Here is an 11,216-nt window from a genome sequence, read left to right on the forward strand (position 1 = left end):
CATTTTTTAGTTCCGAAATTATTTCTGATCTGATTTCTTCTATACCTTTCTGCAGTTGATTCTTTACTGTCATCGCTATTATATCTGGTGTGTGATTTCCAGTTTCCTCAGTGCTAGTGTCTTCTGCATTTGTACTGGGTGAACTCAGGGCCTGAGACTGCATTTTGTTCCTTCTCTTTGTCATTTTGTATACCATTGTCTTCTGACCTTCGGTGTAGAGCTTAGATAGAGTTATTACCTTAGCACCAGGTCTGGATCTACGAAGTTCAGATTTCTCCAGGTGGGTGTTGTTTGGATCTGGCTGTTGTGCTCCACTTCTTTCTGCTGTAGGCATTAGAGTTGAATCCTTTGTGTCTCAGGCAAGATGTTCTGCTCCTGAATCAGCTGGGTGGGTCTTGCCTCTAGCCTCTTTGCAGGGAGTTCTGCTGAAGGGTTCTGTGCTGGGCCTGCAGCCTGGGTGGAATGAGGATCCGCGGGCCCCAGGTGGTCTCACTCACTTGCAGAGACTGCGCTCCTGGTCTATTCAGGATCCGGAGGGCCCTGGTCATCTCACTCACTCGCAGGGCCTGCACTCTGGGTCTGTTCAGGATCCCACCAGTCCCCGGGTCATCTCACTCACTCGCAGGGCCTGCACTCTTGGTCTAATCCACTATTACTTTTATTTGTTTATTTGTTTGTCTCTCCTTCTACAGATAGAATTATTGTGCATTTCATTCAGTATTACAAAATTAGGTCTTTTGAATATATTCTCAATAAATATTTCTCATGTATATCATTTAATATATTTTGACTAAGCATCCCTAAGTACAAATAATTCTAACAAATTTAAAGTTCAGGTAGTATAAATTAGTTTTTGTGACATATGTTGTGTCATAGAATAAAACATATTGGCTCTACAGAATATCTGGTTCAAATGCAGAAATTATTTTATGAGTTCCCCTCAGTAAATTTCTCTCTGAGACCTCTATCAGTAAAACAAGGACACCCAGATATTTGACCAAACACCATTCTAGATACTGTTATGACACAGAAACACAGGAATACATGTGTACAAGTGTACATGTATGTGATTGTGTTTATATACGTAGACATATTAATTGCTCTCGAAATTACTATAACATACTAACCTTTCCTAGTTAAAATTCAACTCTAAAACATTCCTTGGAAGTCTCAGAGGTGCATTTTTAAAGGTGATTGGATATAGGGGTGCTATGCTCATCAGTGGATTGAGCCTAATGTGTTATGTGATGCAGCAAGGTTGGAAGAGGTGTATCATTGAGATTGTGTCCATGAAAGATCATCTCCCTCCCTAGCTCTTTCTTTCTTTCTTTCTTTCTTTCTTTTTCCTGCTCCCACAGATAGAGCAGCCTTCCTCTCTCCTGCCCTTCTCTTTGCAGCTTCAGCCTAACAGCTGGCTGACTGTGTATGGACTGAATCTACAATAGACCCTCTCTACTTTCAGGTCTGAGTAATACATGCTATGTCTGATGCATGTAGTAATAATGATTACATGATCAGTACCTTATTTTGGTAGGTTATTGTGTCTGATACATACCAATTGCTCAGTAAGAATTTGATGAATGAATGAATGAATGAATGAATGTCTTTTGAACACCCATTATTCCAGATAACTACATGGTCATAGGATTTGGTCAATTTTAATTTCTGAGTATTGTTTGGAGTTGCATGTCTACCACCTTTCTCTCTGTGTGAATATCTATTATATATGCAACTGTAATCAGTGAAAATAAGTATTTCTCTTATGATCCGAAAGTACAGTTTGTGAATGAAAGGAAATCAAATGCCAAATCACTCTATGAATCTTCCAGCTACTTTAAAATAAGCCTCATTTTATAGGACTAAAAACCCTTCATAAGAGTGTTTGAACTTTAGTTAGCTAACTAAGTTATGTTCCTTAGGAAAATCGTGTAAAAATATTAGGTATTTTAGTTCAGATGAAAATCTCAAGTGGTAAGGGATTGTGAAAATATTTGAGAATCTGGAAATTAAGGACAAAAATTTTAAGAATGCACCACTTCAAATGGTGCTTAAGTGAGAATGTATTATGATCCAAAACATTGCAAAGACTGAAACAGTGATGAATTTCAGCAGATTCACACATTTCATGAAAGTGGTGTGCTGTGTGTAGGCAGCGGCCCTCAGATGACTTCATGGTTAGAGTTTCCCTAAAGATATCAACCAGGACATCAAGAGGCAGAAATGTTTAACAGATGCGGTAGAGCAGACATTGGAATGGACACGGGAATCTTAGTGCCAGCGCAGCTGAATATCCAGAATCTCTATTTCGGAGACAGGAAATAGATAAGAGACAGAGAGAATGACTGAAAGTACAAAACAAAATGCTGGAAACCAAACATCTTCCTAGCTTCCAACCAGACTTCTATATAAAAGTTATATTTTTTAAACTTGTTTTTAATTCTTAGTGTTAGTGTGAATATTCTAAAACTTAGCAACAATTCTAAATGCCTACTAATTTAGGACAAGTCATCAATGTCTCTTTCTTTTGAATACTCTCATTTGGTATTTGGGTGAAAATATCTTAATTAGAATGTCACAAATTAGGATTTAGGATTGTTTAGAATAGAAAAACCTCTTTTTACTTTTAATGATGCATTTATTATCAACCTACTGACAGCTAAACTGGATTTTTAAGTGTTTAAAATAGTTATTTATAATTAAACACTTTTATATCGAGTTTTGCTTATTTCATCAGATACTGAAGTAAGCCTTCTCATTCCATCAAGTTTTAGTGTCATAGAGGAAATTGCTACATTTTACTTCTTTTGTCATGTCAACTGAGAATCAGTTTCTAGATGTATTAAAGATGTACAATTGGTTCCTTTTATTTTTCATGAAATGTATACATATTGGAACACTGATGTATCAGAGCCACTTACAAAAAGCGTGGAACAGAATTAAGGGAACCACAACTAGGTTTTTGGACTTCCCCTTCAGATTCTTAGGTTCCTTGTATAACATAAAATACCTCAGGATAATTTATGACTAGGTAAAATGACATTCAGGACATAAACTGAGTTTCCTGTTTTTAGTAACAAAAAGATATAACTTTTTCTTTGAGCAACAGAGCTATAAGCTGAACTATATACTTGCAATCTCTAGTGACTTTTATGCTCCTGGTCTTAAGTATTCTGGAGCTGTCTATCACAGTCACTTGGCACAATCAGTGCTCATTTGACTTGTAGTGGACCCATAGCTTGACGAGCATCAGTCAAGAACACATAAGGACCTGCAGAGTGATTTTGAAGTAGCTATTGAGGAATCTGTTCTAATCCACGTAATTTGAGTGATTCGTTCTCTTAATGTTTGTCCAACTCTATCATCATTTTTCACTGAGCAAATGAAATTTACTGCTTCTGTTGATGGGCACAATTCTAAAGTGATTTCAAGCTGGGAACACTATTAAGTAAGCGAAGAGATGGGATACAACATGGATACTTAAAAAAAAATTGAAATAAAACCAGTTGCGACCAGAAGTGTACGTAGAAAGAAGAAACATTTTCTCTCCTGCTATTCCTCTATTTTGCATTTCTCAATCACATCATTCTGTGCATAGCTGAAGTTTGCAACTTTTTAAAGCTCTTATAACAAATTTTAAAACTGCTAATTAGTTTTAAGATGAAAAATACATGTTTTTACTTTTTACTTGCTTGTTTTCTAACTGCAAATTTTAGGTATAGCATGATGTGTACAGCTAGTCACTGTATTCTTTCAAGTGTTTTTCCATCCCAGAAACAATGCATATTTATATCTATTTGTAATAAAAGATGCTTATGGTATAATCTATGCATATATATTTTTATAGATATAGATATATTTGCCAAGCTAGTGATCATCAAAGCACAGGCGAAATAACGCCTTTGTGAGTTCTTTTGCACTTCTCAGTGAATGGTCTAACTTCAGAAACGTGTCTCTAAAGGGCTTAATACTCTGGTACTGCCTCAGACCCCAGCCAACATGCTGGCCACAGGGTTTATTGTGTAAATCTGCTCAGTGAAACCCTCACCATCACTAGGGCTGACAGATACTGTCAGAGAATCTAGAGTTGCTTGGAAAGTGCAAAGGCCTGAGTTCAATCCTTGGTTCTACAAAGAGAGAGAGAGAGAGAGAGAGAGAGAGAGAGAGAGAGAGAGAGAATCTAGAGACCACAAATCTGCATAGAGAATGCAAAAACTGGCAGATGCAATTATAGAAAACTTGTCTCTAAATCAGGGAAATTAGCCAACTTTACAAGAACAGCATTCTTAGAGTTGATTTCATATTTCAGAAGTCATTTTTGGTTGTCAGAAGTTTGCAATACTTTACATAATGATACTTAGGAGAAGTGGGGTGTGAGTATTAGGTTCCTAGTAACATGCAAGCATACAGGCACAAACAGGCAGAAAAGATATTTGGTTTTTATTTTGCTTCTTTCTTTACAAGGGAAACAAAATTAACACTTTTAATTTTATATGTTTAATCTGGAAGAGACAGTTTAGTGTTAATAAGTAACAAATAATTGGAAAAGTCTTTCTAATTATTATTATTTTATAATGTCTTTTATATCATACTGTCTTAATGAGATACATGGCAGGTACAGTGAAGGAAAGAATTTAGATACAGCACATGTATTAGAAGTACTTAGTACGTCCTCTCCAGCCTTACAAGAACTGTCTGTGCTCTGTTAATGGAAGATGAAAATAACAAGGGCCTGGTTACTTATACTACTCTACTTCTGAAGAAAAAATATGTTACATAAAGTTGTTTCAATGTCAAATACACAAAACTAATAACACTTATTAAATAATTCATACGGCTCTTTAAAACAATTCATATAAAACAATTTCATGTAAAAACAATTTAGTAAAACTCTTAAAGTTTCATTTCCTAAGGGTTTCAGGGTAATGTCTGGTAGAATCCTTTAGGTAAAATTATTAGACCAACATATAATTCACAGAAAGAATGTTGGCATGAGGTCAAAATCCTACAGAGGAGAATTAGAGGATGTGAGGAAAACTCTGATTCTGCTTTCTGAGCACCCTAGGCTGAGCAAGTGACGAATTAAGTTTTTAAGCCATTTTCTTAGTTATAAAATGCAGAGATAATGACACCTATTACTTGGGGTAAGAATCAAACAAAATAATATCATGTCAAGCATCTAACAGGTGACCTGTGTAGACTTAGTATTCTACATAAGATTTACTCAGGGAACAAACATAATAGCCAAGTTAGGAACCTCACTCTGTTTTGAAACAGTTCTAATTGTCACAAAGTTCTGAAATTTGTCTCCCTGCAAATTCCAACATTAGAACTCATTATATTCACTGGAGCAGATAAATTTAATTCCTTCTTCCACATGAACACGCTTAAGAGACCAGAACACAGCTTCTTCCCATCTTCCTTTTACCCCAGTTGAGCATCTGCAAAGAAATTGTGTTGTTTCTTAACTACTTTTTTCTAAAGTGTAATTAAAATATAAGAACCTTTAAAAACCATTCATGCCTGAGTAGGAATCAGTATAAGACAGAACATTTTCTACCTCGCTCAAATCTATTCAGTAATAGAAAATACAGAATAACCTTTCCATCAAGTTATACTTGTAAGATAAACCTTAATAAAAATCCATAAGGTATCTCTTAAACCATGTCCAGCCTCTTTCCTGAGCCATTTTCCAAATACAAAAGAGTTGTAGTACTGATCACTATAAAAAATCCTGGCATCTCAACACAAGGATTTCTGACTACTAGGTCTCCTCAAAACTTAATGATGGTGCCCCAAATTTTGCTTCTGTAGGTTAAACCTATTTTTACATATTGTTAAAAATGAAAATGGAGATAGATATTTGTTAATTCATCACTACAGTTGCTCAATACAATTCTCACAATGTTTGCCAGAGCACCTAGACAAGAGAAACAAATAAAAGGGATCTGGATAGCAAAGAAAAAAAGCTGAATTATCATTATTTTCAGATAACATGATTTTCTGCATAGAAGAACCCCAAAATCATACCAGAGGTTCCTAGATTTAATAAAGAAGTTCATTATTGGACAAAGATGTGTAGGCAACATTAAAAGATCAATAGCATTCCTGTACACAAATAATAAATTCACAGAGAGAAAATTTAGAAAAACAGTATCTTTCGTAGTACTACAAAGAAAAATGAAATGCTTAGAAATTAACCTAAACAAAGAAGTTAAAAACTTCTACAATGAAAGCCATAGTACTCTGGAAAAGGAGCTTTAATAACACTAGAAAACTGAAAGAAAGTTAATGTTCTTGGATAGACACAATAAATATAGTCAAAATATCATGTTTCCAAAATTATAATACATAAATAGTGATGTTAAGCTCAACTGCCTATGTTATAGGGTAATAATATCATTAAGCTTCTCTGCTGGAGGGTTAACAACTTAAGTCTTCAGACCAAACAATTAGAGAAAAAGAAAAGTTACAAGGACAGCCAACATTTGGCCCTAGCCATTCAAGATTAGTGAGGACTCAGGACATAAGAGAACCTGTACTGTAACATCATGTAACTCAGTGATGTCCCAAATTTTCTGATCAAGGAGATTATGGGGCCACAGAGGAAAGTTATCGACAATGTAGAATGTTACTAAGGACAGTCACATGGAGAGAAAACATTCTCTCAGGCTTTCACAGAGAGCAAATTGGTCAAGCAATGGCCGTGACTCATCTGCATGGATGACACTGACAGAAAATCTACAAACTGCTGTACAGAGTATCAGGGTAAATCCTGAAGGAATCTGACTAATCTTGTCAGGTATAAAAGTTACATTTTTCGTTATATAGGTCTTGCTTTACCTTGGACTTAACCAACCAGCACAGAAGTATAAAAGTGAGGTATAAAAAGTAAAGTCATATTAATATGCTGAGCTGTAAAAGGCTCAAGTCAACAACTTCTAACATTGCCAGTCATGTGGATAACCCACTACTATTATGAACTACTGGACTATACTGCATTACTTTGCTGAATTCACACACTGACAATATTCAAATTGCAATGGAATACCCATCTCTGACAAAACTAAATAAAAAAGAGGGATATAAATGTAAAACCATTTTGTAGTGAAAATATATATATATATATAAATATATACAAAATAGTATAGAAATATAGCTACTTTCTTAGTTAAATAAGAAGAAAGATTTGTACTAATAGTGTTTAGATAAGATATCATGTCTGCATCTTGTACTATGAATAATTACTACAAAGATAATATGCAACATATTTATTGATTATTGTAACTGTTCTACTAACCTGTTTTGAATCTGTCTCACTGGTATTTCTTTCTCAATAAAATTAATTTAAAAGTTGTTATACAGGCTTAACATAATCTAAATGAAAATGCCAATAGCATTCCTCATAGAAGAGTCATAGAATGTCAAAGCAATTCTGGACAACAAGGATAAAGCAGCGGCATAACAATCTTGAACTTAAATTATACTGCAAAGTTACAGGGATAAAAACAAACAAATAAGTGAACAAAGTAAAACAAAAAACACCCAACATGATACTGGCCAACAAGAGATGTGTGGATTGATGGAACAGAACAGAAAATGCAGAAACAATTTCAGGCACATTCAACTCTCTTATCTTTCACAAAGGGAATAAATCCTTTTGTTGGAGGCAAGATACCTCTTTTATAAATGTGTTGGAAATGGGCTAGCCATAAGCAGAAGGTTCAACCTGAACTCATATATCTCACCGTACTTTACACTAGAATCAAAATGGATCAAAGACCTATATATTAAAGCTGAAATACTTAATTTGCTGAAAGATAAAATAGATAAAAACCTTGAAGACATAGGTATAGGCAAATATTTCATTAACAAAACCTGGTTGAACAAGACATACTACCTAGAATCAATAAATGGAATCACATTAAATTAGAAGTTTCTGTGTAGCAAAGGAAATCGCTGAATGAAGAGACATTCTACAGAATAACAAAATAAATAAATAAATAAGATGTTCATTAGACAAATGGCTAATATCTAGAATATGTAAAGAACTCAAAAATTAGAGTCCCCAGATTTAGAGACCCAATAAAAGTAGGACATGAAGTGAACAGATACTTCTCAAATGAAGGACAACTGGCAAACAAATACATAAAAAATGCGTAGCATCATGACCATTTGAGAAGCACAAATTGAAACAATTCTGAAATTCCATCTTACTTCAGAAAGAATGGCTGACATCAAGAAATTAGCCAAGAACAAATGTTGGTGAAGTTGCAGGGAAAAAAGGAAAGTTTCTTACTTGATGTTGGGAGTACAAACTGATACAATCAAAATGGAAATTGGAGTGGAGATTATTTCAAAAAAATTAAAAGTAGAAATGCTTCTTGAGCCAGTTATTCCCCTTCTAAGTATCTTCTGGAAAGATTAAAAGTATCTCAGTGGTGTATATATGCTCATGTTCATGCTATCACAATTCATGATAGCGAAAAGTTGGAAACATCTTGTGTTAGTTGATACATTGTGTCAACTTGCCTGGATCATCTCCAGCAGACCTCAGCATGGGGGCCTTGCCATGCAGGTGGGCAGGGCCCAGGAATTGAGAAAGGCAGGAAGCCGCCCTGCCTGGTTTCCTGCCGTACCCCAACGCTTCCGGGGAGAAGTCCCAGTCTTCTGAGGAGCTTGACCTTTGCGGCCGCACCACTGTGGAGGAGCTCGGATCTTCACTGTAGAGTGCTGGTCTTCGCAGTCAGCGCAGAAGGAAGAGAGAGGTTTGATGGACCCCGCAGCTCCTGCTGCACCTCCTCTGCTCTTCCCTGTTTTCTGCCGCGTTGAACTGCTGTCGTTTTGCCTCGGAGCCAGCAGAATATGAACTGAACCCTCCATTAACTGTGAACTAAATAAACCTTTCCTTCCTTCGTTTTGAGTGTCAGGTACTTGTCCCAGCAATGAGAGAAGAGTAACTAAGACAGAGCTTATATGGTATTTATGCACAATGGAACACTGTTCTGCCCTCAAGGACAATGCACTTGAGTCATCTGTAGGAACATGGATGCAACTGGAGACCACAATGTCAAGTAAATCAGACACACAGATTAAATATTACATGGTTTCTCTTACATAAGAAGTCCAATATAAATGTAAAGTACAAAATAAAATCCAGAGAAAATGTTATTGTAATCATATATATGCGTATATATATACCTTGATTTTGATTTAGTATAAACTTTTTATACTTTTTTGTCCTGTAAATCAGACTATTAATCTGTTATGATAATTTATTTCATAAAGAATTCCAAGTAAATAAATCTCATGCTGGCAAAAATAAAAAAATAAAAAGAGTTTGGAGGGAGAAGAGAAAAAATTGAGATGTGTTATATACATGTACTAAATCCACACAGAGAAAATAATCATTGTCTACTCCAAACATGTATTCATAAAAATAAAAAAAAACAATTGTTTTACTATGCATTAGCACAACCAATATACTTTTGTGAGAAAAATATATTTTCCACAAACCAAACATATTCCATTGTTTATATTGTACATATTGTACATGCTCAAAAATTGAGACTGGATCTTCATGATTTCTTGTTGAGTGATATGGGTTTTTTTTTTTTTCTTTGGGGAGGTATAGACCTCTTTAAATACCACAATATGCTACTCAGGGTGAAGACACTTGGAAAGCCAGTAAGACTTAGAGAATTAGAAGTTTGGCAACTTGTCTTGCTCTTTCACAGCTGAAGCTGAAGAGTTTTGACAGAGCTTAAATGAAACAGCAGCACCCATGTGTATAGAACAGCAAGACGCTACTGACGGCCTGCAAGTCACCAGCTGACTCCATGTCCCGCAGAGGACCCACAGCTGGCCTGGGCCTGCAGCGTGGCTCCCTTTGGAGGACGGGGCTGCCAGCACCCGTGTCCCCCCTTCACGGAGGCTGTGATGCTGGGGGCTTCCCTCTTCTTGGGTGGCCTTCCACTTCTTTGAGACACCTGCTGCAAAATTTCCTCATATCTACTTCATATTTGACCCATTTAACAGGTTCATCTTTCATTTCATTAAAGCCCTTTCAGTGTGTTCAAAAAATTCTTATTGAATAAGTAAATAAATGTAGGCAAAAACTTATACAATTAAAATTTATGAGATTAGAAAATAAACACAGAAGATCTGAACACTAACAAGCAATGAAGGAACACAGGTTTGGAGAGCAGATGAGGTAAGAGGGGAGGGAGGGAAGGGTAGATACAACTTTGGCCAATTTTGTAAATTCCTATTTTTTTTCAGTGTATTTGGTGGTTACAGCATCTCATCACACAGCTTGGACTCATAGTGATCCTCCTGCTTTCACCTCAGCAGCTTGGATTATAAGCATGTGGCTGACTCAGCCCACCCTGGGGGTGTGGCTGGTGTGGGATATGATGCCAGGGATTGAATGTAGGTCCCTGTACCTGCCTAAGCAGGCACATAATCCACTAATCTATCCCTCCAGCCTTGTAAATTTCTGTTCTAATAGATACATGGCTTTGCAGTAATTGCTTTTACTCAAGTCCAGTTCAGTAAATTTCCCCAAACATTGACCTTCTTATTTGAATGAATGGCTTGCTGTGGCTGCACTGAATGAAGGGGAAATGCCTTGGCCACACGCAAAATATAAGTTTCAGTAAATTTGCTTGAAAACTTCCTTTTTAAATGCTTGTTATAATATTAAGGAAGCAAGAGGACAAGCCAAATGTGGACACTGGGATGGAAATACTTTCATTCATTTCTGCACAAGACCTCATTTTTAATCTGCAATGCTTGTAATTTCATTTGCTACAAGTTCAACATCCACTGGTAAATTTTTGAATAAAACTGTTCAATTACTGCTCCACTATCCCAATAATTGGGATTTCTAACACTTTATAAGATTCTAGAAAAATATTCTGTGTGGCTAAGGTTGGAAAATTTTATTATCTTTCCTTCACATATAAACAATAATTTTGAATGCCATCAGAAACAGGTAAAAATAGTTTTGAAGATGGTAATTATTAATTGAGGCTACCATCAATTTTCACTGGTTATAAAATCAGACTTCTGAACTTACAAGAGAAATAAACAACATCAGTTTTTATCACATCTTTGTATTTTGCCAAGGTATATTGTCTTGTTTTGCTGGTAAATTCAACCAAAACTTGTGAAAAAATGTGAGTGAACAGTCATCTCCTACACAAGACCTCATATTT

General features: G+C 35.8%; 1 pseudogene; it reads right to left on the reverse strand.

The window, feature by feature from the left end:
* Positions 1-9,838, reverse strand: part of LOC101561435 — a 47,589-nt pseudogene extending 37,751 nt beyond the window's left edge.
* Positions 9,839-11,216: the final 1,378 nt, after the last annotated feature.

The sequence above is a fragment of the Octodon degus genome, unplaced genomic scaffold (assembly GCF_000260255.1).
Source record: "Octodon degus isolate 3935 unplaced genomic scaffold, OctDeg1.0 scaffold00004, whole genome shotgun sequence".
Taxonomy (NCBI): domain Eukaryota; kingdom Metazoa; phylum Chordata; class Mammalia; order Rodentia; family Octodontidae; genus Octodon; species Octodon degus.